This window comes from Serinus canaria, chromosome 4A, assembly GCF_022539315.1.
Source record: "Serinus canaria isolate serCan28SL12 chromosome 4A, serCan2020, whole genome shotgun sequence".
Taxonomy (NCBI): domain Eukaryota; kingdom Metazoa; phylum Chordata; class Aves; order Passeriformes; family Fringillidae; genus Serinus; species Serinus canaria.
The window spans coordinates 545,482-573,009 of record NC_066318.1 but is presented as its reverse complement, the minus strand read 5'-3'; the positions used below and the strand labels follow the sequence as shown (position 1 = coordinate 573,009).

Genomic DNA, 27,528 nt, shown 5'->3' with positions numbered 1-27,528 from the left:
TGCATTTTGGGAAATGAAATGCATGCAGAGCAGAAAAAAAAACAAAAAAAAAAAAAGTAGATTGTTTTCCTTTTCAGATGAAGCAAAGGTATGGTCTCTCCTCATGCTGTGTTTACTGATATAAAATTGCCAATGAGGTATATCTCGTTCATCTAGTGTGCATAAGATTAAGCTATTTTAAATTTTATTTTTTAATACTTTCTCTTGTTGTTCTATATGTGTTTTGCATTACTGCTTCATATTCCACGTGGTAAGCCTTGTACTTTTTGCATAAGCTCCAGTATCTGCCAAGACAAATGATGCTACTGCTGGTAGAAGTGTTTTAAGATGAAATATTCAGGGCTGGATTTTGCCACAGTCGAGTCTGCAGGAACGGCAGAGTGAGCAGGTTGGGGTTCTTATCACAAATCACTTGCATTATTCTCTCTGTAATGATGGGCATCAGCTCCTGAGCTGTCACTGGTAGCCCAAAATATTTCAGTCAATTGCTTTCTTCTGTTACATTCTCCAAATTTTGCATGAATGTTCTTTGTACCACCTCTGGAAGACTTCTGTCTTTTAAAATAAAAGTATTTTAGTACAATAGCATTTACCATCTCACCAGAAATATTAACTCTGGTTTAAGGCTTGGGGAGAGCTTTCTTGTTTCAGCGATGATGTAACTGAATGTTAAAGCTGGGATTTGAAGGAAGTGCCTTTGTCCTCTCCATCCTGGGCTGACTTGCTGGAAGTTGTGGTTTCATGACTCAGGACAGATGAAGGACAGGTGGATCCATCCCGTGGCCCTCTCCTGGCTTAGCAGACCTCGTGGAGTCCGTGTCATCCGTCAGGGTTTGTGCTGTCTGGGAGTCAGTTCGGAGCCCAGAGCTGCTCCTGACAAGCTCCTCCAGGAAGATTTTGGCAGCTGAGCTGGCCCAGGTGCTCAGCACGTGGTGAGCAGGAAGATTCCGTGGCCAGGAGCATGAAAGGGCTGGGCCCTACCCTGCCAGCCCCGAGCTGCTGTCTGTGGGTGCTCCAGCAGAAGCTCGTGCTTGTTTCAGTGCAGCCTGCACTGCAGAAGACTGGCTCTTGGCTGGGCTGATCCCTGCAGAGAATAAATCACCAGTTCACACCCAGAGGCTGCCCAGGAGGAGCAAGGAAAGCAGAGCAGTGCTGGGCCTTTTCTCTCCAGGGGCTCCGGGGGACATGCTCCGGTTCAGCCTTGGGGAGTGTGGGGTCCCTGGGAAGGGCTGGCCCAGTGCAGGCTCCGAGGGAGCACCTGGGAGCAGCAGAGTGGCCCTGTGCTCCTGGAAGCCAAGAGCTGCTCCTCTTGGGATCTCCATGAATTTGCAGGGGCTGGCTCCAGCAGCAGCTGTGTTACCCCCTCCTCCATGGCCCGTGGCACTGGTGCTCATCCATTCCCAGGAAAGCATTTCCTCCATGGCTCTGGTGCTCATTCCTTCTCAGGAAAGCATTTCCTCCATGGCTCTGGTGCTCATTCCCAGGAAAGCATTTCCTCCATGGCTCTGGTGCTCATTCCCAGGAAAGCATTTCCTCCATGGCCCTGGTGCTCATTCCTTCTCAGGAAAGCATTTCCTCCATGGCTCTGGTGCTCATTCCCAGGAAAGCATTTCCTCCATGGCACTGGTGCCCATCCATTCCCAGGGAAAGGCTTGCCATCCTCTGTTGCCATGCCCAAGATGAATGTCTGTTCCTTGTGTGTCCCTGCTCCTCTCCTCCAGGAGTGCTGCATTCCCAGACAGGCACAAGAGCCACGGCCACTTTTCTGACCTGTGAGCACCTGGGGTGGAGTTCAGAGGGTGGCAGCCTTTGCTGGGCTGGGATTTCTGTGTGTTTCTCTGACAGATGTTGTCTCTGGCACGGGGGAGAACATCTGACCAGGAATCCTTTCAGCCTCTCTTGTAGCTCAGGTTGCCTGGGCTGCATTTATCTTTTTCTTCAGAATCTGTGAATTGCCTGGGAAGTGGTACCAGACCCACGGGAAGACGGATGTGTGCCATCCTCAGTGGTTTGTTGGCATGAAGCTTGAGGAGTGCTGAGAGGGAGGTGATGTGAGCTGTGCTTTCCATGCAAACCCTGCCACAGTCCATCGAAGTTAATGGAGTGGCTGAAACAAATCCCAGCAGAAATCCCTTCCAGTGTGAGCCCAGCAGTTAGCAGCTCAGTTGTGCTGTTAGGATAAAGGAAAAGGAATGTTTAAACTTGTTACTGTGACAGAAATTACTCATTTTTGAAGGTACTGGAAAGTGTGACAACTTAGGAAGCTGTTAGCAAAGTTCTCCAAGTGAAATGTCATAATGGAAGTTTTATGGAAAATTGCAGACTTGGAAGACTCCACAGAGAGTATAAAATGCCTTTTTAATCTGCTGAATAATGGCATGGGAGCACAGAGTAAAGGCTGCATGTTTCTAACTTTGCAGCTCTCTTGTTTAGATGATGGATTTCTCTGCACCCTTTAACCACTTTCATACAGGGGTGGTGCTTGGGGAGCCTCATTTATCACTTCAGGAGTTGGACTCCCTAGGCAGGAAGGATGACAGCAGGTAAAAGATTTTCCAGGAGTCTGGGGAGTTGTGCTGTTTGCTGGGAGACTTAAATGCCACATCACCCTGGTGTCAGCCTGGTGGTCCCTCACTCCTCATCTCCTGGGCCTGTTTCTAAAGCAAAGTGGGAATGAGAAGAGGGATCCGTGTTTCCTTAACTGATCTGCCTTGGTTTCCTGTGTTCCAACACCTCCTTGCCTGCCTGCAGCATCATCTTTATTCTTTTGGCACGTGCCCCAAGTGCAGCTCAGGAGAGCAGCTCCAGGGCATCCTTTGGTGCCAGCCTGGAGGGCACAGAGAAGGTCCCTGGCCCAGAGGGAGGCAGGAGCAGAGATGGGGATGCCAGCCACGAGATCTCCCCAGATGTGGAGGTTTCCTCCTGAGCCCCGTGCCAGCCTGGGCTGCAGCTCGGTGGGGCTGCCCTCCCTGCTGCCCTGGGAACCTGGCACTGGGGCAAGAGCTGAACTGCTGCTTTGTTCTGCATCTTCCCAGCTCTGTGTTGTCAGTCATGCCACAGTGGGCAATGCTGAGTCTCCCTGCAAGGCAGTAAAACAAGCAGAGCTGACATCCTTACCTGGCTGCTGCTCCTCTGGGCATTGGGCATTGTTTACAACTGCAGCCACCAGCAGCAAAATACAGAGTGGTTCTGCAGCTTCCCTCAAGCCAGGAATACACTGCTAGCAGGAGAAGGGCCATCTGAAGTACATTTTGCAGCTATTTGTTCTCTTAAATAGTTTAAACATAAGCTGCTGCTGCTGTCTGTATAAAACATGGTTACATAAAAAGGAGTCGGCTCCTGGAAAACTAATTTGAGTTGTATTATTACATCCAGGGAAGGAAATAAAATGAGAGAAATGTTTTTAAAAACAGCCATTGGTTAGTCACAGTCACACAGTCAAGAGTCTTGGACACTCGCCCATAGTTCTGTTTTCATGTGGGATTTTTTTTGCCTTTTTCTATTTTTTTGGTAACATTTAGTCTCCCTCCAGGCATACATAACCTTTTTACACAGAAAAGCAGACAAGAATGGCAAAATACGTATTGGGGATGGGGAGAGGGCAATCTGGGATAGCAGCTGGTAAGGAGGAAAGGCAGCTTTCCTCAACCAACAGGAAATCTGATTAGCTAGAAAATGTGAAGGATGCTAATGTGAAACAAGCAGCTCTGTGGTTGCCCTTGACAATGGCTTGTTATCTCCATCCCTGGCAGTGGAGTGGGGGGCAGAGGATGTTCGAGCACTTGGTGTGGAGGCTGCCCCTCCTCTGCTCCCTGTGCACTGGCACTTGTGTCAGCAGCAGCAGCAATGGGGAGCCTCCAGGCAGTGATGCAGAATGTCCCTTGGGTGCTCTGAGCCTCGTGTCACCACTGGGAGCACTGGCACTTGGCACTGTCCTTCCATCCTTCTCTTCTGCCCCAGTCACCCAGTTAGCCCTGCTCCCTCACTTCTCCCTGGCAATGCTTGTGTATTGCTGCATTTTAGAGAGACCAGGAAAGGAGGGGGAGGAGAACTGTGTTTGGAATCAGAGAACTGTGAGAGGTTTTTGAGCTTTACATATTGTTCAGAACTAGAAATGACTTTGTGTTCCAGTGAGGAATCACAAAGATGAGCCAGGAGCAGGCACAGTGTCCAGGACATGGAGAGAGGCCCCGGGGCAGGGGGACAGCAGTGACAGGTTCAGCACCAGGGAGAGCAGGTTCAGCATCTCTGCTTGGCTCCCTGAGCCCAGGTTTCCCCCCAGCCCCCTGCTCCAGGTGCTCCCTGGAGCCTCTCACTGGGGTCACACCTGGAGCCCCTGCCTGGGGTCACACCTGGAGCCCCTCACTGGGGTCACACCTGGAGCCCCTCAGTGGGGTCACACCTGGAGCCCCTGACTGGGGTCACATCTGGAGCCCCTCACTGGGGTCACACCTGGAGCCCCTCACTGGGGTCACACCTGGAGCCCCTCACTGGGGTCACACCTGGAGCCCCTGACTGGGGTCACATCTGGAGCCCCTGACTGGGGTGGCCCTGGGATGCTGCCCTGAGCCCATTTCAGAGGGGCTGTCCCCTGCAGGGCAGGGCAGAGCTGGTGTCTGCCATTGCCATTAACCCTTTCCTGCTGCAGTGGAGCTGCCTGTCCTGGGGCTGCCCCTGCCAGGGAAGGCAGGCAGGCTGCTGTGGCTGCTGCTGGGCCCTGCAGCCCTCTGTGCCTTCCTCAATCCCTGTCCCTCAGCTAAACCTCCTCCTCGGGTCTGCTCCTTCCTGCAGCTCTCAGGTGCTGCTGTGGGGAACCAGGAGCTCTGCCCTGGCCTCGTTCCCAGGCTCTGGCACTGGCAGCAGGCAGCTGAGCCATGCCTCAGCCTTCTCCTGTCCCAAATGAAAGGAAACTCTTAAATGCTGCCTGGCTGGGTGCATGTGGAGCTGCTGCAGCTGTGGGACCATGTCTGCAGTGAAGGATGGCCTGCAGGGAGGGACAGAGACCAGAAGGCAAAGGTCTGAAGCTGCCACCAGTATAAAATAAAGGTCTGTAGTATAAAAGCTCACTGTGCTTTCCCCCCAGGAGAAACCTCTTTGACTGGAGTGGTGACCTGCAGCTCCTGTTGCAGGGCTGGGAGGCAGAGGTGACTCCTGCTGCAGGAGCTCAGTCCTGTCCCTGGCTCAGCCCTCCTGCCCTGATCCTACAAAGCCTTCAAGCACGAGATTAACTTCAAACTGAGTGCTCCCAGCAGAGTCCCAGGGGTTGGGAGGTATTTAATGAGCTTACCTGAACACAGGCTGGGCCTGACTCAGGTTCGGGCTCAGCCAGCCCAAATCCAGAGTAATTCCACCCAAATCCAAGATGTACTCAATATTTACTTGTCTGCAAATGAGATCAGAACCCCCTCACGTGGTTTAGTTTGATTTCTTGTCTTACTCCCTCAGCAGTTAAGGTGGCCCTTATTGCCACAATGGTTCATGCAAGCCATCAGAGGAGTCCTGAGCAGCAGAGAAATGTAATGTTTCCCCTTATAAAGAGGGAAGAGAAGGATCCTCACCATCCTCATCCCTTGGACACCTCTCCAGGAGGAGCAGCAGTAGCACTGCCTGCTGAATCACCTGAGCTCTGGGTACTGAGCTGTTACCTCTGGAAGGGTCTGGGGAGATCCTTCTCTGTGTGCTCACAGCAGCTCAGTCCAGGAAGGAGCCTGCAGGCCTGGGTCTGTTTGCCAGACTCAGAGCCAAGAGCAGTGGGGCTGGAGGAAAGGAAGAAATGTCAGGAATGAAGGTAGCTAATAATGGAGTGGGTTATTGAACTGGGAGTTCCTGGTGGTAGAATTGAAAGGTGCAGCTGTGAGTAGTGCATTGTTACCAAATTTGTTCTCTGTTGCATCAGAAGAGTGTAAGTAATGGCATTAGGAGCAGTTGTAGAAATTTTATTTCAAGATAATGATTTTTAATTCTCAAACTGGACCTGGCCTTACCCCTGAACAGGTCATGGCAACCCAAAAAGAAATGCTCTCTTCCCTTACCTGTGTGCCCTTTGAGAGAAGTCTTTTATCTGTGCCTTTTGCTGTTTTGTTCTAATCTCAAAGTAAATATTCACTACGGAGACAGTATCTGGCACTTAGCATAGCTGAAGTAGGACATTTAGACCAAATGAGTCACCCTGATATTCTTTTCTCATCTCATCTTTAAAGGGCTCTGAGATCTTCAAAGAGTGTTCCTTGTATGGAGAAAGGCCTTTGTCTTGCTACTTTTCCATCCCATGACTCTCCTGAGAAAGCAGCAGACTTGGTTCTCCAGCCTGTCCTCATTTGAAAGCAGGAGATGTAGTTCTTTATTAATAATGAAGGTTTTCCTTGTCCCTTCCTCAGCTGCACAGCCCATCAGAATTCCTGCACAGACTTCACCAGTGGCAGTGTCTGTGCCTTTGGCCTGGCAGATCCTCGTGCTGTGCTGGCTAGGCTGGGGCTGAGAAGCAGGAGCAGGTGAATTCCTGGACAGCTGTGTCCTTGCCCAGGGTGCTCAGGTCCAGCAGGACCAAGGCAGGTGTGCAGGGAGCAGCAGAGACCCCTGCCCACACCTGTGCGTGGAACTGCTCCCCTCAGGGGGAATTAGCTCCGACAGGTAATTGTCTGTGGTTCCCAGTTCCAGGGTTAGCTCAGCCCACACCTCACTCTGGGGTTTCTGCTCCTCATCCCATCAGCAGCTGCTGCCCTGAGGCCCCAAATGAGCAGCAGAGCTCTCCAGGGTCAGGCAGGCTCCTCCTGTCCCGGGTTACCTGGACCAGAGCAGGAGCTCAGTCTGCTCTCCCTGGGCTCCCTCCAGGTGTGCTTACCCTCACTCTCCTTGCTCTGCATCCTGCTCTGCTGGGGCTGGGGATGCTTTCTGAACAAAGCTGAGGAGTTTTCTCAACAGTGCATTTTCCTCCAAGCCTGCAGTGAGCACACTGAGCAGTAATGTGCATTTCCTGACTGCACAAGCAGCTCACTTTTGGTGATTGTACACTCGTCTCTACTTCTTGTTCTCTTTCAAATGTTCTGATCTGACAGCTAAAGAAACTGCAGCTCTACCCAGACCTCTGTGAGCACCAAGATTGCAGAAGGCCAGAATCTTCATGGAACACTTACATAAAGTTACTGGATGCTTTCTCAGCAGTAGCTGAGTGCTTGGGGAAAAGTCATTGCTCAGACTGTTTCATATTCAGGTTTTTGCCCACTGGTGTCTGTCTACAGAATTTTCCTGCTGTGTACAACTTCTTGGATCTTGCATACACGCTTAAAAAGCTCCAGGTTTTGTAGGACAGTGCAAAATATTTGCACATCTTTTAAGGCAGCCCTTGTCCTCCAGGACAGAAAGGGGTTCTGCCAACAGGGGGGCTCAGGAAGCCTTGGCAGGTGTTTGCTGGGTGTTGTTCCTGCTGTTTGATTCTGTCACATGTTTGAAAACAGATTGATCTTTTTTTTCTCTGAAAGACAGATTACAAAGGTGTAGGTAAACCCTAAAGATTGCAAGGCATGGAAACCTGCAGAGGTTCTGAACTGCAGAGTGTCCCCAGCACTCTGTACTTCCTCTTCAGTGACAGTGTTGAACTCCTGCAAAGAAAACAAGGCAAGAAGGAGAAATCCTTTCCAGGCATCTTGGATTTTCCTGCTCTGAAGCTGTCTGCCACATTTTTCAAGTGTGCTCAATAATGCCTGCATGTTGATTTAGGGAGGGAGAACTTCAGAACAGACCCAATTTCCTGCACACAAAGTCTTTAGTAGAGCTGTTTTTGACACTTGGCATTTCCCCATGGCACAGCAGAGGTTGTGGTGCAGCTGTTCCACTGCTCCACTCTGGCTGGCCAAGTTCAGCTCTCCTGACACAATAAAAACCTGAGTACAGACCTGTGCCCACTCTTCAGGTGGGTGCTGGCATCCTGAAGTCAGGTTTGCATTTGTTTTGTGTGGCCTGTGGCACAGAGAGGTCAGAGCAGCAGTGCAGAGTGCTGGCTCAGGTAATGTCACAAATTCCTCAGCATCCTGATTGCTCTGGGCCCCAGCAGGAGACAAAGGAAGGGCCCAGGATGGCTTTGCCTGAAATGCTCTGATGGAGCCTTGGCTTTCTCACCAAATGTTTTCCAAGTAACAGCTAAATCTTTCTCCTTCTCCTTGCTAGAGTACTCCTGTCCCAGGTCCTTTGCTCAGGGGGAGGAGGTGCCCTGCATTCCCCAGCTGTGCTCCTTGCAGCCTTTCTGGGCAGCGTGGAGGCTCAGCTGGGCCTGGAGCTGCCCTGGCTGAAGGGTGGCACTGAGGCTTTCCCTGGAGGCTGGGAAACCTCTGTGCCCCAGAGGAGCAGGGCTGACCCACAGCTGCCTGGCACTGACCCATCCTGAACTGCCCCACAGCCTGGCACTGCCCCATCCTGACTGCCCCACAGCCAGGCACTGCCCCACAGCCTGGCACTGCCCCATCCTGAACTGACCCACAGCCTGGCACTGCCCCACAGCCTGGCATTGCCCCAAAGCTGCCAGGCACTGCCCCATCCTGAACTGCCCCACAGCCTGGCACTGCCCCACCCTGGCATTGCCCCACAGCCAGGCACTGCCCCATCCTGAACTGACCCACAGCCTGGCACTGCCCCACAGCCTGGCACTGCCCCACAGCCTGGCACTGCCCCACAGCCTGGCACTGCCCCACCCTGGAGCCTGCATCCCCCGCTGCCATCAAACCTCCCAGGCCATGGAGGGCTCCAGTGCCAGCAGCTGAGGGCTGGTGGCCTCAGGGGTGTTGGCACTGCTGTGCCCTGCCTGCCCTCGAGCACATCCCTGCTCTGAGGCTTTCCCAGCTCCCCTTGGTGCTGCAGGGAGGGGCTGTGAGGAGCTCTGCAGGGCACCAGGGCCTGACTTCACCACCCTCTGAAAAGGCTTTAGCAGCACAAACCCCCTTGGTGCTGACTGCCACTCTGCTCCCTGAAGAGAACTCTCTGTTCTGTTTCCTCTGAACAGTGCCAGGAGTTTTCATTTTTGCAGCAGGTGACAGCAAATTAACACTTAACTGCAGGAGCTGTTAGAAATCAGAGAGAATTTCAGTTGTGCCCCTTTGCCTAATTGGTGCCTGCCCCTGTTCCTGCTCCTCTGCAGCTTCAGCTTGGTGGAGTCAGTAATTAACACCAAGTTTTGCTTTCTAGTTGCTCTTCTCTCTGGTAAGTGTAATCGTTTTCTCATTTCAGACAAGTGGAAAAACTGCCCTCAAATATTGCTAGTGTTTCTCAGATGTGGTTAGTAGGAAATGTTTAAGCTTCACATAAGATCTCCCTTTCTAATGATGAGCTGTCAGCATTAATCCAGTGCAGTTCATTTTTAATGAAGTACATTGACTTCTGTCGAGTGCTGCCAGTTGATGTTTAATCAGGTGTATTGATGGCAGATTCTTTAATTGCACATGCAAATGAAAACATGAATATAATCCAGGAGACTGAGGAACATCACAGGCAGCACTGTGGCTGTTTGTTACTGATGTAATCTCTCCTGCAGCAGAATTTGTACTGTCTCAACAGAATTGAAAGGTGCCTTTTAAAAACTAATGTCCCAAAAGGACATGGTAAAAAACCCAAGCCCAACACTCCTGCCAGGTTTTTTAGTGGTGTGGTTTGGAGTTGGGTTTTTTTTTAGTAGTTTCATTGCCAGCCTTTAAAGTCAGCTCATTTCCAACAGGATGATGTTGAGATGGGCACTTGCTGACATTTTCCTTTGTAAGTCCTTGGCCAGATTTTATTTATTGGAATGCTGAGCTGTGTGCACTGAGGGCTGGGCTCAGCCAGTTTGCCCTCTGAGTTGTGACAGAGCCCCAGAGGTTCCAGCACATCCCTTTGAAAGGCCCTGGTGACTTCAGCTGCTGCTCTGTATTGATCTCTGCTCTCCTACAGGAGCTGTTCCTTATTCAGGTGCCAAACTCTGCACCTTCACTCCTGTTTTATTTCTAGCAGTCTCTCTGTGTAACCTCTGTTTCACCAGCCACTCTGGGCCACTCTGAGCTCAGGCTCTGGTTGCTCTGTTTGTTTCTCTTTAGCTCTGGAGAACACATTCTGCCTGGGAGGCAGGGGCAGCAAGGGCAGGAAAGCCCAGTAAATACTGGCACCTTTCCAGTCTCCTGGAGCTGATGAACACTCACCTTTAAGGGCACAAATCCTTGGAATTTTTTAAAATAATCTATAATTCAGTGTTTATAAGGAAAAACATGCAAACCTGAACTCACACATCAGATTTCTCAAGAGACTTGTAGGGCTGCAGGTTCATTAGAAAGGAAACTTGTTAGAAGATTAAGTTGTAATACTTTGATTTAGGATGGGACTCCAGGGAAGGATCAAAATAGAACACTTCTTGCAGTTGATTTGCAGAGCAAATTCACGAGTAGTTCTGGGCTTATTTATGGTCTTTAAAAATCAAGTGCCAACAGTGTTAAGAATGTGGGAGAGTGGACATCTGATTTCTCCATCTTGTAATAATGAGACTTGTTTTTTTATGATGCCCCTTGCTCACATTGGCATTGCCCCACTTGAAGTGGAGGACTCCATCTGTGCTGTTTTTAAAAGCCATTTATTATGGTAATAGTTGATGCAGAATTTTACTCTTTTCATTGTCCTCAACCCAAAGATGTATCTTTCTTTGGACTAAAAATTATTTCTCCTGGACAAAAGTTCAGTTTCTCTAAAAAAAATCTTCCAACTGAAGAGCAGAATCCCCAAAGCCAGTGAAATGCCTTTGTTTATTTCTTCCAGTGGTAACAAACAGTGGCAGCACAGGCAGAAGCAGAGCATGGCCAGGTGTGTGTTTCTGTGTGCATGTGCAGGCAGGCACTCAGGTTCTGTGGCACATGAACATTCGGGGCAGGCACTGCCTGGAGTCTGCCCCAGCTGCAGAGTGCATCCCCCTGCCAGGGTCTGGCACAGCAGAGGGCTCCCTGAGAAACAGGACAAACTGTGAGCAGAGAAATTGCTGGGGAGTTGAAGTGTGCAGAGAAATTCAAGTGTCAGTGGAATTCCTGTGGTTTGGAGTCATCTCCTTCTTGGCTGCTGAGTTTGTGGACTGGAAGTTGAAAGATTAATGAGCATAAAGAAACAGTAGAAAATGTCATGGCCACAGCAGAAGGAGCCTGGGCTTGCTGATCTCACTGGCACAGCTTCAGCTGGGTGAGATTTCACTTGACTGAGTGGGGAGCTGCCCTGCAGTGACTGCTGCTGTCCCAGCCCAGGGCATTCCACTGCAGGAGGGGATGCCTTGGGGCAGTGCATTGCCCTTCCCTGTGCTGGCTCACTCATACATTGGGATGGTTGGAAGGAGCCTGGCTGTGACTCCAGTTACTCTTTTGAGTGTTACAACCCTTTTAGTTCCCTCTGCACTAAAGGCAAATACACACCGGGTGTATTGGAGTCTTGTGCTTTTTTAGCAATTACAAAAATATGAAATAGCTCAAGACAGTGGTGAGATTTTTCCTGTAGCCTCCACACTATAATTAAGTCTATTAGTTTAGAATAATGGGAGAGCTTGGAGCATGTTCTTTCTGATGGTGAATGAGAGGAAATCTCAATGCAGAGAGCAGATCAGATACTCTGAAAGTATTTCAAATTGTTCTCCGTGGCAAAATCCCTTGATGGGGACAGTTAATGCAGGGGTGTCGTGCCCGGGTGTGAGGAGAGCTGAGTGGTGTCAGCCTGGCAGGAAGGGCTGTGAGTTCATGGCCCCTGTGGAGCAGTGGGAGGCAGGAGCTGCCCAAGGAGGGAACCTTTGTGTGCCTGGGCTGTGTGAGCTGTGAGCAGTGCTCTGTGCAGAGCAGCAGTGCAGCAGGAGCGTGCAGCTCTCGCCTCCCTCCAGGCACAGCAGTGCTTTCCTGCTGGCTCCCAGGAGGGGATGAGGTTCCTCTGAATTGCAGGTGTGCAGCTGACTGAAGGCAGAAGGGATGTCAGAGCACCTGAGCAGCCACAGCCTCCCCCAGCCCCTGGTGTCACAGAGTCACCCTGGTGCTGGGTGTGTTGGAGGGAGCCCACCCCACCCTGAGCCCCTTGCCCTGCCCAGAGCAGCCTGGCCCAGCCTGGCCCTGAGAGTGCTGTCCAGGGGCTGAGCAGCTCGGTGTCTGTCTCCACCCAAATACATCTCTTGGGAAGTCATGCCATCTCCAAGAGGCACCATGGCCTTGGTGCTCTGCTTGCCTCTCAAAAGACAAAATTTCTATGAAAAATGGTTGTTGCAGTCACCTTCACTCACCTTATATTTTCCTTTGTTCTATCCACATTTTAACTGGATTTTCCAGGCAGAGTGGGGTTTGGCATTTTTAAACAAAAGCAGATTTTCCTCCAAGTGCACACAGGTGTGTTAAAGGAATATTGGTTTGTGAGGGGTTTTGTAGGAAGGAGGTTCCTCCCCTGTGTTTGCTGCAGCTGTGGAACATCTGTCCAAGGCAGGGTGTGCAGCAGCCTTCTGTGGGAGGGGGAGCAGGAGCATCTCTGCCATCCCCAGCCCTGGCAGGAATGCAGCCCTGGCACCAGCCCTGGCACTGCCCTTGGGCAGGGAGCACTTTGTGTGCTTTGAGCTCTACTCCAAAAGGCATCTGGGGCCCAGCAGAGAGTTATTTCAGTTACCTGCTGGACCTGAGGTCAGACAGTTGTTGCCAGTGGATTTCAAACCCATTTGTTTGTCTGCAGAGTTGTGCTGGCAGAGGTGATGCCAGGGAGATGTGGGGGGCAGTGAGAGCCCTCCTGTGCTCAGGGGTGGGCAGACAGACCTGCCCTTCAGTCCAGGCTCAAGTGCTTTTGGTAACTAAGACACAACAAGCTGAGGCTGTTCTGGTCTGGAACAACGCCATGTTAGAATTAAATTTAAATTTCAAGGATGTGTCTTTTTTATTTCTTCTCCATTTTATGAGTGGATAAATACAGTGGAGGCAATCAGGAGTATGAGATGGATCCTCTGAGAATGTTCCTGTAAGTTCTGGAGTCAGAGAGCAGAAGCACCATCAGACCTTCCCCCAATGTCTCCTCAGACCTGGCTCTTGTCTAACCCATACCCTGAGAGCTGTGCTCTCTCCAGGGTCGTAGCTGTGCTCTCTGGGACTGTGGCCCACCAGACAGTAAGGAAATTGCCTTGTTAATCCATTTTAACAAAGCAGTAGGAAATTGTTTTATCAGGTGTCCTAAAGCAGCTGCATGTGCTGTGATTGATCTGATCATGTAAAATACTGATCACTGAGAACCTTTAGCTAAAAGGAGACAATACAAGTTAGAGAAGTGTGCAGTAAATGCATTCAATTCCTGTTTCAAATGGCTGATTACAGAGAGGGACTTCAAAAGGAAGGGAAAAGAGAAATATAGAAACATTTGAGTTTGGCTGGCAGGAGAAATATTGCTTGAACTGCTTTAGATTATTCAGATTGTAATGCAGTGGCTTTTTGTCACAAAAAAAGTCTTGATTAATAGTATGGAAAGTAAGTTTTAGTTTTACAAATGGTACTGAATGGAGAGTCAAGCAGATAATGAGAAACAATTTAATCTGATACATGAGGGGGATTAATTTTGAGTACCTGGGTTGTAACAGGGCAGCAGAGCTCAGTGCAGATAAATGGAAGATAATGAGTTTAGGAGTAAGGAACTCCATAGTCAGGGAGTGCTCAGAGGCTGCAGCAGGGGAAAAGGAACCAGAGGGTACTGGAGAAAAATGGCCATTCAGTAGGAAAGGGGGAAATGGGCTATGGGGCTGCTGGGGAGAGAGCAGGGACAGGGGAATGGGCTATGGGGCTGCTGGGGAGAGAGCAGGGACAGGGGAATGGGCTATGGGGCTGCTGGAGAGAGAGCAGGGACAGGGGAATGGGCTATGGGGCTGCTGGGGGGAGAGCAGGGACAGGGGAATGGGCTATGGGGCTGCTGGGGAGAGAGCAGGGACAGGGGAATGGGCTATGGGGCTGCTGTGAGGAGAGCAGGGACAGGGGAATGGGCTATGGGGCTGCTGTGAGGAGAGCAGGGACAGGGGAATGGGCTATGGGTGCTGGGGGGAGAGAGCAGGGACAGGGGAATGGGCTATGGGGCTGCTGGAGAGAGAGCAGGGACAGGGGAATGGGCTATGGGCTGCTGGAGGGAGAGCAGGGACAGGGAATGGGCTATGGGGCTGCTGGGGAGAGAGCAGCAGGGACAGGGGAATGGGCTATGGGCTGCTGGGGGAGAGCAGGGACAGGGGAATGGGCTATGGGGCGCTGGGGGGAGAGCAGGGACAGGGAATGGGCTATGGGGCTGCTGGGGGGAGAGCAGGGACAGGGGAATGGGCTATGGGGCTGCTGTGAGGAGAGCAGGGACAGGGGAATGGGCTATGGGGCTGCTGGGGGGAGAGAGCAGGGACAGGGGAATGGGCTATGGGGCTGCTGGGGAGAGAGCAGGGACAGGGGAATGGGCTATGGGGCTGCTGTGAGGAGAGCAGGGACAGGGGAATGGGCTATGGGGCTGCTGCTGGGGGGAGAGAGCAGGACAGGGGAATGGGCTATGGGCTGCTGGGGAGAGAGCAGGGACAAGGGAATGGGTTATGGGGCTGCTGGGGAGAGAGCAGGGACAGGGGGAATGGGCTATGGGGCTGCTGGAGAGAGAGCAGGGACAGGGGAATGGGCTATGGGGCTGCTGGAGAGAGAGCAGGGACAGGGGAATGGGCTATGGGCTGCTGTGAGGAGAGCAGGGACAGGGGAATGGGCTATGGGGCTGCTGGGGGGAGAGCAGGGACAGGGGAATGGGCTATGGGGCTGCTGGGGAGAGAGCAGGGACAGGGGAATGGGCTATGGGGCTGCTGGGGGGGAGAGCAGGGACAGGGGAATGGGCTATGGGGCTGCTGGGGAGAGAGCAGGGACAGGGGAATGGGCTATGGGGCTGCTGTGAGGAGAGAGCAGGGACAGGGGAATGGGCTATGGGACTGCTGGGGAGAGAGCAGGGACAGGGGAATGGGCTATGGGGCTGCTGTGAGGAGAGAGCAGGGACAGGGGAATGGGCTATGGGGCTGCTGGGGGGAGAGCAGGGACAGGGGAATGGGCTATGGGGCTGCTGTGAGGAGAGCAGGGACAGGGGAATGGGCTATGGGGCTGCTGGGGAGAGAGCAGGGACAGGGGAATGGGCTATGGGGCTGCTGTGAGGAGAGCAGGGACAGGGGAATGGGCTATGGGGCTGCTGTGAGGAGAGCAGGGACAGGGGAATGGGCTGTGGGGCTGCTGGGGAGAGAGCAGGGACAGGGAATGGGCTATGGGGCTGCTGGAGGAGAGAGCAGGGACAGGGGAATGGGCTATGGGGCTGCTGGGGAGAGAGCAGGGACAGGGGAATGGGCTATGGGGCTGCTGGGGGGAGAGCAGGGACAGGGGAATGGGCTATGGGGCTGCTGGAGAGAGAGCAGGGACAGGGGAATGGGCTATGGGGCTGCTGCTGGGGGGAGAGCAGCAGGGACAGGGGAATGGGCTATGGGGCTGCTGTGAGGAGAGCAGGGACAGGGAATGGGCTATGGGGCTGCTGGGGGGAGAGCAGCAGGGACAGGGGAATGGGCTATGGGGCTGCTGTGAGGAGAGCAGGGACAGGGGAATGGGCTATGGGACTGCTGGGGGGAGAGAGCAGGGACAGGGGAATGGGCTATGGGGCTGCTGGGGAGAGAGCAGGGACAGGGGAATGGGCTATGGGGCTGCTGGGGGGAGAGCAGGGACAGGGGAATGGGCTATGGGGACTGCTGGGGGAGAGCAGGACAGGGGAATGGGCTATGGGCTGCTGGAGAGAGAGCAGGGACAGGGGAATGGGCTATGGGGCTGCTGGGGGGGAGAGCAGGGACAGGGGAATGGGCTATGGGGCTGCTGTGAGGAGAGCAGGGACAGGGGAATGGGCTATGGGGCTGCTGGGGGGAGAGCAGCAGGGACAGGGGAATGGGTTATGGGACTGCTGGGGAGAGAGCAGCAGGGACAGGGGAATGGGCTATGGGGCTGCTGGGGAGAGAGCAGGGACAGGGGAATGGGCTATGGGGCTGCTGTGAGGAGAGCAGGGACAGGGGAATGGGCTATGGGGCTGCTGTGAGGAGAGCAGGGACAGGGGAATGGGTTATGGGGCTGCTGGAGAGAGAGCAGGGACAGGGGAATGGGTTATGGGGCTGCTGGGGGGAGAGCAGGGACAGGGGAATGGGCTATGGGACTGCTGGGGAGAGAGCAGGGACAGGGGAATGGGCTATGGGGCTGCTGCTGGGGGGAGAGCAGGGACAGGGGAATGGGCTATGGGGCTGCTGTGAGGAGAGCAGGGACAGGGGAATGGGCTCTGCCCTGCCCTGGCTCTGCCCTGCCCTACCCTGGCTCTGCCCTACCCTGGCTCTGCCCTACCCTGGCTCTGCCTACCTGGCTGCCCTGCCCTACCCTGGCGCTGCTCTACCCTGGCTCTGCCTACCCTGGCTCTGCCTGCCCTACCCTGGCTCTGCTCTACCCTGGCTCTGCCCTACCCTGGCTCTGCCTGCCCTACCCTGGCTCTGCCCTGCCCTGGCTCTGCCTACCTGGCTCTGCCCTACCCTGGCTCTGCCCTGCCCTGGCTCTGCCCTGCCCTGGCTCTGCCCTGCCCTGGCTCTGCCCTACCCTGGCTCTGCCCTACCCTGGCTCTGCCCTACCCTGGCTCTGCCCTACCCTGGCTCTGCCCTGCCTCAGCAGCATTCCCACTCCAGCTCTCCCTTGGCCCTGCATGGAGTCATTTTCTAACGCTGCATTGTGCAGAGTCAGGAGAATTATTATTACCCAGGGCAGTTTTATATAAATTACAAATTTCTTTTACAGTTATCTCTTTAAATTAGGACAAAACGCTCTGTGATTCATGAGTAGATCCAAGGCTTCAGCCAAAGGAGCAGAAATGTGGGAAGGGAGAGAGCTGGTTGGATTCTGCTGGGGCTTTGCAGCTTCCTGCAGCTCTGTGGGATGGCTGAGAGACATCACTGGAAACAGCTTTTCAAAGCATAGGTTTTACAAGGAAAACAGGTTTTCCCAAAGCATAGGCAGACTTCTCCTGAGTCTGATGTGGCCAAGGGAGGAGGGAGAGTTGGAAGGGACCTGCCAAGGGTGGTTTTTCAGGTGGAGCCTTGGTGCCATTGCTCCTCTGACTCCACAGGCTGGGGACAGTTCTGCTCACCCAGCCCCAGGAAGATGTTCTGGAGCATCTCCCTGCTCCTCCTGGACCCTGCTGGCCTCCAGGCCCATGAAAAGCTTCAAATCGAGCCTCAGCTTTTTTCATTGACTAGCTTTTTAAAGCAAATTTATTTTAAAATTAATATAATCAAAAAGAGAGTTTAAATAAGAGAATATTCAGCTAAAGTCTCCTTCAACAGATTTGAGTGCAAGACTGAAAATGAACTGTTATCTTTTCAGTTATACTTACAGAATGCAGATTTGAATTGCAAAAAAGGCATTAAAATAGCTTGTGCAATTTAGAACAGACTGAGTCAAACTGACAAAGCAGAAAATAACACGAACTAGAGATGCACTTGTGTGCTATATCATGTTAATGATTCTGTTTTCTAAACCAGAAACAGCTCAATAATATATGTTGTTTCCAAACAAATGTATGTTTTATTAAAATAAATTAAAATAGAGAAAAATACAGCAGTGTGGGATGGGAAGGAAAACAATTATTCAGGAAGATTAGGCTTGCTATACACCAGAGGCTTTTGGCATGACCCACAGTGAATTTGTAAAGATTTTATCTGCAGATTTTACCTCTGCCCTCGGTCCTTTGGTATGGCAGAGCAGGAGCTCTGTGTGGCAGAGGCACAGCACAGGAGGAGCCTGTCCCAGTGCTGTACAGGGGGACTGGCTTGAAACCCCTCTGGGGATCACTGGGCTGACCTTGGAGATGCAGCAGGGGAAGAGCTGGGGATTGCCGAGTGCTCAGAGTGAGAGCCAAAGGTTTTGTGTGGGGCACGGACGTGCTGGGTGCTGTGGGGAACTGGCAGCAGCAGGGAGAGCCCTGCTGGGCACCAGGTGAGGGGCCAGCACAGCCTGGGCTGGGGGCTCTCTGGGGGGCTCTCTGGGGGGCTCTGTGCAGCACCCAGGGAGGTGGGGGCTCTCTGGGGGGCTCTCTGGGGGTCTCTGTGCAGCACCCAAGGAGGTGGGGGCTCTCTGGGGGGCTCTCTGGGGGTCTCTGTGCAGCACCCAAGGAGGTGGGGGCTCTCTGGGGGGCTCTCTGGGGGTCTCTGTGCAGCACCCAGGGAGGTGGGGGCTCTCTGGGGGGCTCTCTGGGGGTCTCTGTGCAGCACCCAGGGAGGTGGGGGCTCTCTGGGGGTCTCTGTGCAGCACCCAGGGAGGTGGGGGCTCTCTGGGGGGCTCTCTGGGGGTCTCTCTGGGGGGCTCTGTGCAGCAGCCAGGCTGTGGCTGCATTCCTGGGGGCAGGACAGTCAGGAGCTGGGTGCTCCTGGCCCTGCAGGAGCTGCTGCAGGTCCCTGTGCCTGTGTGGCCCGCTGGAGCTTGCCCTGGCCCTGATCTCCGGGCGCTGGGGCAGCCAGGATGCTGCCTGGCTCTGTGATGGGATCGTTCCTTACATCTGCATTTTGCTGTGCATGATCCTCCTGGGAGTGCTGCACGCCCAGAGAGCCCCCTCTGGCTAATCTGTCAGCTTCCCCTGACAGCTGTTCAACAAGGATTTATCAACATGACTCCAAGGTACCTTTCTGGCACTTTTAATATGTAGAATTTTCAGTAAGGAAACTCTAGCTGCTTGCTGATGCAGACCATGCAGCAAAGTCAAGGCAGATGTCCTGAGGAGGGCTTTGATTCAGCATCTCTTGTAAGAGCAGAGCTGAGGAGAACATCCTGCCATGGTTCATGCTTTGGGGGCAGGATTCCTCCTGCCTGCAGCAGGGCTGCTGCCCTGGCCCTGGGGGGCACAGGGACTCATCTGGGGGCTGCCTGAGGTTCTGTCCCTGTGCTCCTGGTGCTGGCAGATGAATGGGTCTGAGATCAAAAATGGTGATGGAGTTGTTCATTCAGTTCCTCTCAGACTCCAACTCTAGCACCATATTTTAAGACTGTTCAGTCTGAGGCTGGGCGTTGGTTTTCTAAACTTTTATGCAGAGTTCATTTTTTTCTGTAAACACACAGTTAAATATAGTGAATCTGAGCTGGGTCTTGTAGAAACTGAAGTTCACGTGGGGATAGCTGGAGATGTACTTGGGCTTCTGCTATCTGTGTCTCCATGGAAGTGCCAGTGATCAAAATATCTAGTTGTAGATTAATTGCAGCTAGCTTTTGGCAGGGATTCACATTCAGATGTTTTAGTATTTAAACCACTCTCATAGTATCAGATAGAGTTGGCAGAGAAAAGAAGAGGAGGTATCTCGTGAAAAATGCATATACTTCCCTTTTTAGTATGTAGGGTAAGTGGGCTTCCATTTCTACCTGCTGTAGGAATTCCTTGATTTTCCTGTTATTCTTGATGGAAACAAGCCTTGCAGAAAACTCCCTGATCCGTGGCTGTTGGAGGCTATACTTGTTGTCCTGTGCAGGTAGAAAAAGGTTGTGTTTGAAAATTCAAGTCCTGATTGTTTTCAGTGTGGTTCTGGTGCTGGGTGCTGGGTGCAGGGCAGGTCAGAGCTGAGGGAGGGGCTCAGGCCTGTTGTGAGTTCCAGTGTTTGAAATAAGGAATAAACCTGTGCTTCTGTTCTTAGCAGCCAGCTAAGAGCCATCACAGCAAATGCAGGGGGAGCCCTTTAGGAAATATTCAGGTGCTTACACGTCTCTAAGCTGTTGATGTGCTGAATTATCCCACCATTGCCAGAGACATCCCCTTTGCTGTGCTGGAGTTAAATCCGTGACCTGTGGTAAGTGCTGTGAGAAGAAAAGCTGAACCAAGAAAATAATAGTAAATATCTGTCATATATTCTTGCATAAATGCTATTGAAGCAGAGGAATTTTTAGGTGAAGGAATGGTATCCAGTTTATTTAAATTCAAAGGAAAGAATTCACTGCATTGCTCCTTATTTTCTGGGAGCCTTGGATCTGTCAGCTAATGGGAGCTTGTTACTGTGCCATGACTGGTTTGTAAACTCAGCTCTGAGTTTTCCCTGGCTGTCGTGGACACTGTGATGGAGATGGAGTTATTCTGGCTGTGAACCTCCATCTGTTGTGTCACAGGCAGTTACTGTGGGCAGGCTCAGGCTTGCAGAGAGGAGCCAGGGCAGCCTTCAGCCCTTCCCTGCATTCCCTTTGGAGAGAGCCCTGTTGGCTGAAGGGCAGAACATCACTGGGTTGGTTATGAGGACATGGCAAGGCTGGCAGTCCAGTTCAGTGCTCAGGTTTGGGGAATCAGACAGCAGCAGGCAGAATATCCAGGGCAGTGATCAGGGTGTGCTCCTGAGAAATCCTGACAGGACTGAGAGTGGGAAGTCTGCAATGAATGAACATAGTTCATAAACCATTCTGGAAGGTGATTGTGGAGCTCTGTCTGTGTGTTCTGAGCAGGAGAAAGGACACACAGCTTTGCCCACCCCTGAGAGGCTGCAGGAACATTGTCCCACCCGTGCTGGGTCCCCTTGTCCCGCTGTTGCTGTGCCAAGGCACGGGGGGCAGGGGCAGCTGGGTGGCTCTGCTGCTCTGGATGCTGAGCTCTGACTGTGCCCAGCTGAGCTGTGCCCAGCTCGGGGCAGGAGCAAGGGCTCCCTTTGCCATCCTGATGGAGATGCTTTAGGACTCTGCTGAGAAGGACAGGCTGGCTGAGGCACAACCCTGGGCACCTCGGGAGCACCCAGAATTTCACTCTGACTGAGGGGATGTCACCGTGCAAGCGAAGCAGGGAGCAGTAAGTGGAACCTGGAGCAGTAAGTGCAGCTGTGTTGTCCATTCCTGTGGGTAATTTTCACTCTCTCTATTGATGAAAAACATGTTGCTGTAGTAGCTGGAACACAGAGTTTCACAGTGTCTCTTCTCATGTTTTATTGATTTTTCCTGCATAATGAGAAGTGTGTCCTTCCTTAGTTTGGAAGGGACAGCTGTTTGTAGCCTGCTCACCAATCAGCAGCTCTTGGAACAGCCTCAGTTTCCCTGCCATGCAGGTCTGCTGACAGCCACAGAAGTGAGACAGGGTTTTCCATCTCAGGTGGGTTTTCCCTGAGCCCCCAGTGCCACCACCCTTGGGGGTGACAGAGGGCTCATTCTGGCCCCAGTGCATTTCCAGGCTCATTCTGGCATTTCCAGGCTGTTCTCACCCACACGTGCCTGGCAGTCAGTCCTGCCCCAGCCCCTCCCTAACTATGGGCATGTTCATGGTAGTAAAACTCTTCATTTGTGTTTATTGTGTCATTTTGGGCACCTAGACAGAGGGCTGGATGAAACCTAAACATTTAATGACTTCTTCCTGATTTTGATCAAATGTTAATTTGAGAAGGAATCTTGGGGGAAAATGCCTGTAAATTGAAACCTTTCATTCTGATTTACCCACTCAGCACCATTTGCAGCTGAGGATTTTTTGCATTAAATTCTTTTGTCTGTCCATGTTTTGAAATGTCTGATGAAGTGGCCCATCACACCTCTGCCACTGTGGGTGCTCCAAGGAGGCTAAAAAGAGGCAGGGTACAGGGAAACTCAGCAAAACTACAAAACCCTTCCTCCTTCAGCCAAGAGTAGATATGCATTTCTTGCAGTGCAGCGAATGCATTTATGGTGAGACTCCAGCAGGCAAAGGCAGAGCAGTGCAGAATGATCCAGGGCTTTGTCTCTTGTTATTTGTGTTTCCATCCACAATTTAAATCAGGTTACTGATGGCAGAAACAGTCATTTGTCAGTTGAATGCTAATTACCTGCTCGGAGCAGGATGTCTGCCTCCCTCCCTTGGCAGATGCAGTTTGTGGCTCCTGCATGTTACCCTGTTACAAATATTGAAGTGTTTGATGATGAAGATGATCATTTCCTCCCTTCCAAGCCGTAATGTGCAATTTGAAAACAAATGCCTCCTTTCAGCTGGATGCCTAGAAGCTGGTGACAGCTGTAGGAGTATTTATTTTGTACAACTTCCAGTGCTTCCCTTCCCTGCCACCAGTTGCTGAGTGAAACGAGCAGGTGACACTGGAGATGATGAAGCAGTTCTCTCCTCTGGCTCCTCTCTGGGGCCACCAGATCCCGCTGTAAACAGTCTCTGTTGCTGGCTGAGCATTTATCTTTCTTTTGAGGGCACCAAGCTGGAGGTGCCTTGTCCTGTGTGTGGCAGCAGTGGCACAGGTGGGTGTTTGGCCCTCCCTGCAGGCTGCTGGTGCCAGGGCTGGGAAAGCAGCAGTGCAGTGGAAATCATGTGCTGGGCTCAGGAGAGCATTGCCTGCCCTCCATGCACGGGATGTCACTGCTGCCTCTGCCCCCTGGACACAGGGCTTGCTGTCCTTCCCTCCATGCACAAACTGCTCTCACTGCCAGGGGGTCCTTGCAAATCACTCTGAAACCTTGGGCTTTGCTGGGGTACCTGAAGTTTTCCTGAGGAAAGGATCTCTGCTTAGGGCTGCTGGTTGTGCTGCAGTGGGGCTGAGCAGATCCAGGGGGCCCTGGGGCTGTGTCCCACCCCCAGAGCCCCACACAAACACAGCCTGGCTGTTCAGGTGTGTCCTCCTCACACCTGGACATCCCTCTTGTCTCTTGACATTTCAATTCTCTTGGTCACATCTAAAATCCACAGATCTGCTGAGATAAATAATTGCTTTAGGAAATGGCTACTAATTGTTACAGTCATCTGTCTGGTTTTGCCAAGTCTGTTTTTAAAAACCACATTAAATGTCACACATCCCACAGATAAAGGCTTGTCAGCTGTACAGCACAGCAGAAATCTGTTCCCTTGTCACAGTGCACTGGCTCCAGTGTTTCTGTCCTACAGTGGAGCTGCAAAATTGCTGATGACTAAAGAGTGAGTCTTTTAATTGCATTTGACTATTTAAGCATTACAGATCTTAGCAGCCCTCACTGAATTCTCTGGGTGTTTTTCTCATTTTATCCACCCAGTGTAATTAACATTATTACCGTAAGACGTTCATCCTAGTCCTGCTTTTTGAAAAATGGATGCTGGTGTCAGCTGGGTGTTTTATCTGGTGGTTAGTCAGTGGCTTGCAGGTAATAGTCCCTGTGGGAAGGTTGTGTTTATCACGTTTCCTGGAGGTTTAATTGCAGCCAGGGATAAAAACAAACACTGGTGCTTCATAGATTGATTGCAAGACACAGCAAAACATGGAGTGGAGCATAAAAAAGACCATTGTTTTATCCTGTCTCCTCTTTTATCCTTACCCTGGATGGCTGTAGCCTGGTTGTGAGAATTTCATCTCAGAGTGGCACAGGTGGGAAAGCAGAGGTGGTGTCCCCTTGGAGCAGCACTGGCACATGGGTCACCCTGTACAGGCTGCAGAGTCTCCCCAGCTGGGGGTGCAGAGGGGTCCTGCGTGCTGGGTGGGCCTGTCCCTGTCCCCCTGGGTGTCCCTGTCCCCTTGGGTGTCCCTGTCCCCATAGGTGTCCCCCTGGGTGTCCCTGTCCCCTTGGGTGTCCCTGTCCCCTTGGGTGTCCCTGTCCCCCTGGGTGTCCCCTTGGGTGTCCCTGTCCCCATGGGTGTCCCTGTCCCCTTGGGTGTCCCTGTCAGTGTCCCTGTCCCCTTGGGTGTCCCTGTCCCCATGGGTGTCCCTGTCCCCTGGGTGTCCCCTTGGGTGTCCCTGTCCCCATGGGTGTCCCTGTCCCCTTGGGTGTCCCTGTCAGTGTCCCTGTCCCCTTGGGTGTCCCTGTCCCCCTGGGCTGCAGCTCTCACAGCCTCACGTGGCCAGCATGGGCAGTCCAGAGTGAACCAGCTCTTCCTCCTCTATCCCAAGATTTCTTCCTCTGTGGAGTTAAACCAAGCCTAGCTTTTTCCTGTAGGCACAGCCTGCTGTTTAAAATTGGTAATAAGTATTTTGAGACAGTCATTTATTAGAAGACTGTTAGATTGACATCCCAAGAGCTAAATAGTAATCTGCCTTTCACCTTTATTTTCATCAGTTCTCTGGCTTAAAGTTGAAAAGAGTTGGGAAAACGTGTCAGCACTGTGTGTTGAGTCAAACATACGTAGGAAAGTGACTGATGCAAAAGCACAAGGAGCTGCAGAATGACTGGTTTAGAACTTCTGTGGGCATCTCTGGTGGTGCTTAACGTCCATCAGTGGTCAGTTAACATTTCCCCCATTCACTTCTTGCTTCCAGGCACAGAGAAGTGTTAGCAATGTCACCTGAGTGAGCACCTGTGCTTTGGGGACTGACAGAGATAAATCCCCTGCAGTTAGGTGCTGGAGCTGGGGCAGGGTGACAAGCCCATTTAAGTTACATGCTGCTGCCAAAGCCTGGCTGAACCTGCTCCCCCTGCAGCACTGCCCAGGTGCAGCCCAGCCCTGCTGAGCAGGGGCACCTGGCCCAGGGGTGGTGCCCAGGCTGGGCTGTCCCCTCTGGCTCCCTCCTGGCCCTGCTGCTGGCACTGGGAGCAGCCTGTCCCTGGGGCCACCTGGCAGATGTCTGGGAGCCTGTGTGCCTCAGCCACGGGACCCCAGAACCAGAGTTCTGACTCCTGCCTTCTGCCCATGGCTGGGGGGTTCCTCCAAGCCCACCAGTGGAAAAGCTAACTAACTGCTTTAGAGGCTGAGAAATCCTTCTGGAGCTGCAGGGTCTCTGCAGCTGAGTGTCTGTGGGAACCTTCTCTGGAGTGCTGCAGCTCAGGGCAGGGCTGTGCAGAGCAGGGGTGCCTGGCAGGAGGACAGGGACCAGACTTTGATGCTGCTGTGTGCTCTGGGTTCAGTGAAGAGCCTGGAATATGTTCTTGGGGTTTTTCTTGCTCCTTTTTCTGATGCTGCTGACTGAATGCTGGGATGCTGTTCACTAAAGCTCTGCTTCCAGCTTTCCTCCTTGACTTTGCAGAGAGAATGAAACAGGAGTAGGACTCCCTCTGATGCTGAGATGTGGAGTTGGAGCTCCCACCACTGTAATTGAGGATGTAGTTACACAGCTCCTTAATTAAAAAATTGTAATTAAATTAAATTACTTTTTTTTTTAACAGCTGCTTATTTGCACAGGAAGTAGAGGTGGGAATGTTTAAAGATACAGAGTTAGATTTGGAGTTGATGTGTTGGGAGCCAGATGAACAGCACAGAAGATTCCAGTGAGTACAGGAGCCTGTGATGGATGCAACAAAAAATGGGAATGTTGGACAAACCTTTCTCCCTGATCTCCTCTGGGATGTGCTTGTTCTGTGGGTGGAGAACAAGGGCAGCTATTTCTGGGACCATCAACCACAGATGTTTTATGAGCTCAAGATCTGTCCAACAGAATGGCCTGGCCTGTTTCCCTTAATATCAGTTTAGACACTGCCAGACTGGAAAGGGCAAATCTGTTTCTTAGAAAATTGGGATGTTCTAAAATTTGGTCCTTTTCAGATGTGGAGCAATAATGCAAGACCACACAGTTCTTCAAGGGAATGAATCCTAAATCTGGTCACCTGGAGCCTGATGGTCTGAAGATGAGGATCATCAGGTGCTCAAAAGACTTTTTAAAAAGATAGAAAATAGTGGAGACAATTGATGCACTTGCTGATGATAAGGCCACATTAAGAAGTCGTCCACCTTAAGTTTCCCTGCCTAGGATTATTGTGTTTACAGATGAGCAGAGTCCCTGCAAGCTCCCAGCTAATCACCTGCATTTTCCCTTTCAGTGCCTGTAGAGTGCCAAAAGCACCATCATGCTAAAAGAGACAGAAATTACCCAGGTTAGGAGCTCTGTAGGTTTTGTGAACTTATTTTGTCTCTGGCACAAGAAGAAGTACATGTACAGTTATTGAGGAATTTCATGATTTCAAAGGAATGCACAGGAGGAGTAGCTGGAGAACAGTAGTGGTGATTTTGCAGAAACTCCCCTGAGATTTCAGTGGTACAGGTGTGTCACTGGGGAAAAAAATTATGGCATAGCCTCCTCTAGTGGCAAATGCTTTATTGAGATTTCTCTGAGTGCTTGAATCGTGGGACTGTTCTACCTAACGAGGAAAGTGGGCCGAAATAATGTCTGCAAAAGAAGTGGTGGTGGCTCTTTTGTCTGCTGGAGGTTTATGCTTCTGTTTCTGGAGAACATCCTGAGCATCTCCTGGTACCAAAATCTGTGTGCTCAGTGCCCCGTGAGCAGCACGAGCCAGGCTGTGAGCAGGGTGCTGGGCTGGTGCATTCAGTGACCAGATCAAGGCCTGATGGATGGTACTGGCACATGAAACCCATTTACTCTGCCATGAGCTTCACTCCCACTTCTCCAGTCGTGTTACCTGCAGCATCCTGTCAGTGGAATGGAACTTGGGGATAAAATACTCCTTTTTGGGCTTAGATGAAACTTCAAGGCATTGACATCTGTGGCTGGTGATGAGAGTCTGGACAGTGGGGCAAGGATGAAATCCTTTTCATTTATACCCAACAAACAGAGTTCCAGTTCTGGGTGTAAATGTGGTCTGAATCCACTTGCAAAGTGTTTTGCTTTTCCTGGAATGTATACAGAGAACTTGAGGCTGACTTTCCAAATAGTGCAGGGTCTTCTTCATCAAAACTTCAGGGAGTTCTGCTCTTCCTTTTCTGTCTAGGGCTTAGGTCACATTTTCAGTAGTTTATTATCATGTGTTAACACAGGAAAATAAAGTAACAAGGATTCACAGTGTTATAAAATATCAGGAGAAATTAAGAATAAAATCTGAAGGATTAAACCCAACCCCAAATTTGTGTCAAATTAAATTACTTTCAACCCATTACTTTCCTTTGGTAAATAGAGAAATCATTATTTTATTGGAGCTCATTTATTTAATTATCATAACTGAAATGACTTTGAGGAGCACTGGTGTGTGTATTGATTTTGGCAGTGGGTGCCTGCAGACTGCTGAGAGCAGAGCTGTGCTTGCAGTGTGTGGTGGTGACAGTGGCACCTGGCAGGGGGCACTGCCATCCCACACCATCCCTGCTCCCAGCCAGGGCTTGGGGTGGCCCTGGGCCAGGGGCTCTGGGCTCTGCTCAGCTGGGAGGTGGCACTGCCAGACCCTGGGCTGGGCTCTGCCCATCTCCTCCCTGGCACCTGCCCAGTGCCTCCTTGCAGGCCTCTCAGTGGCATTTTCAGTGGGGTTTTGCAGAAGTGCTTCAGGGAGCTCAGTAAATGTGTGCCAGGGGAATGTAATGGGGTTTATGATCCCAGTTCTCCCAAGTGTTTTTAAGTTAGGGTTTCACGCTGAGGAAATAAGAGTTACTTTTGGGTATAACTGGTTTGGCAGCTTTGCTAAAATGCTCAGAATAGAATGCAAAATAAACATCGTGTTCCAAATAGAGTGCAATAGCTTCAGAAGCTGAGGCTTGGGCCAATTCTGTCTTTCCTGCTTTATTTTTATGGTGTAACAGCAGGGCATTTCCAGCTATTTGCAGACAGGTACCAAAGTGTCTCTTTTGCTTCTCTGTTTGAAATCCTGTGTTTGCCTGCAAGTCCTGCCTATGAGTCTGAGCTTCTCTCGGGCTCAGGAGGTTTCCATA

General features: G+C 51.7%; 1 protein-coding gene across 3 annotated transcripts in view; it reads left to right on the top strand.

Annotated features, from left to right (window-relative positions):
* FGF13 (fibroblast growth factor 13) overlaps positions 1-27,528 on the top strand; it is a 187,402-nt gene that overhangs the window by 104,118 nt on the left and 55,756 nt on the right. The gene's annotated exons all lie outside the window — the stretch shown is intronic.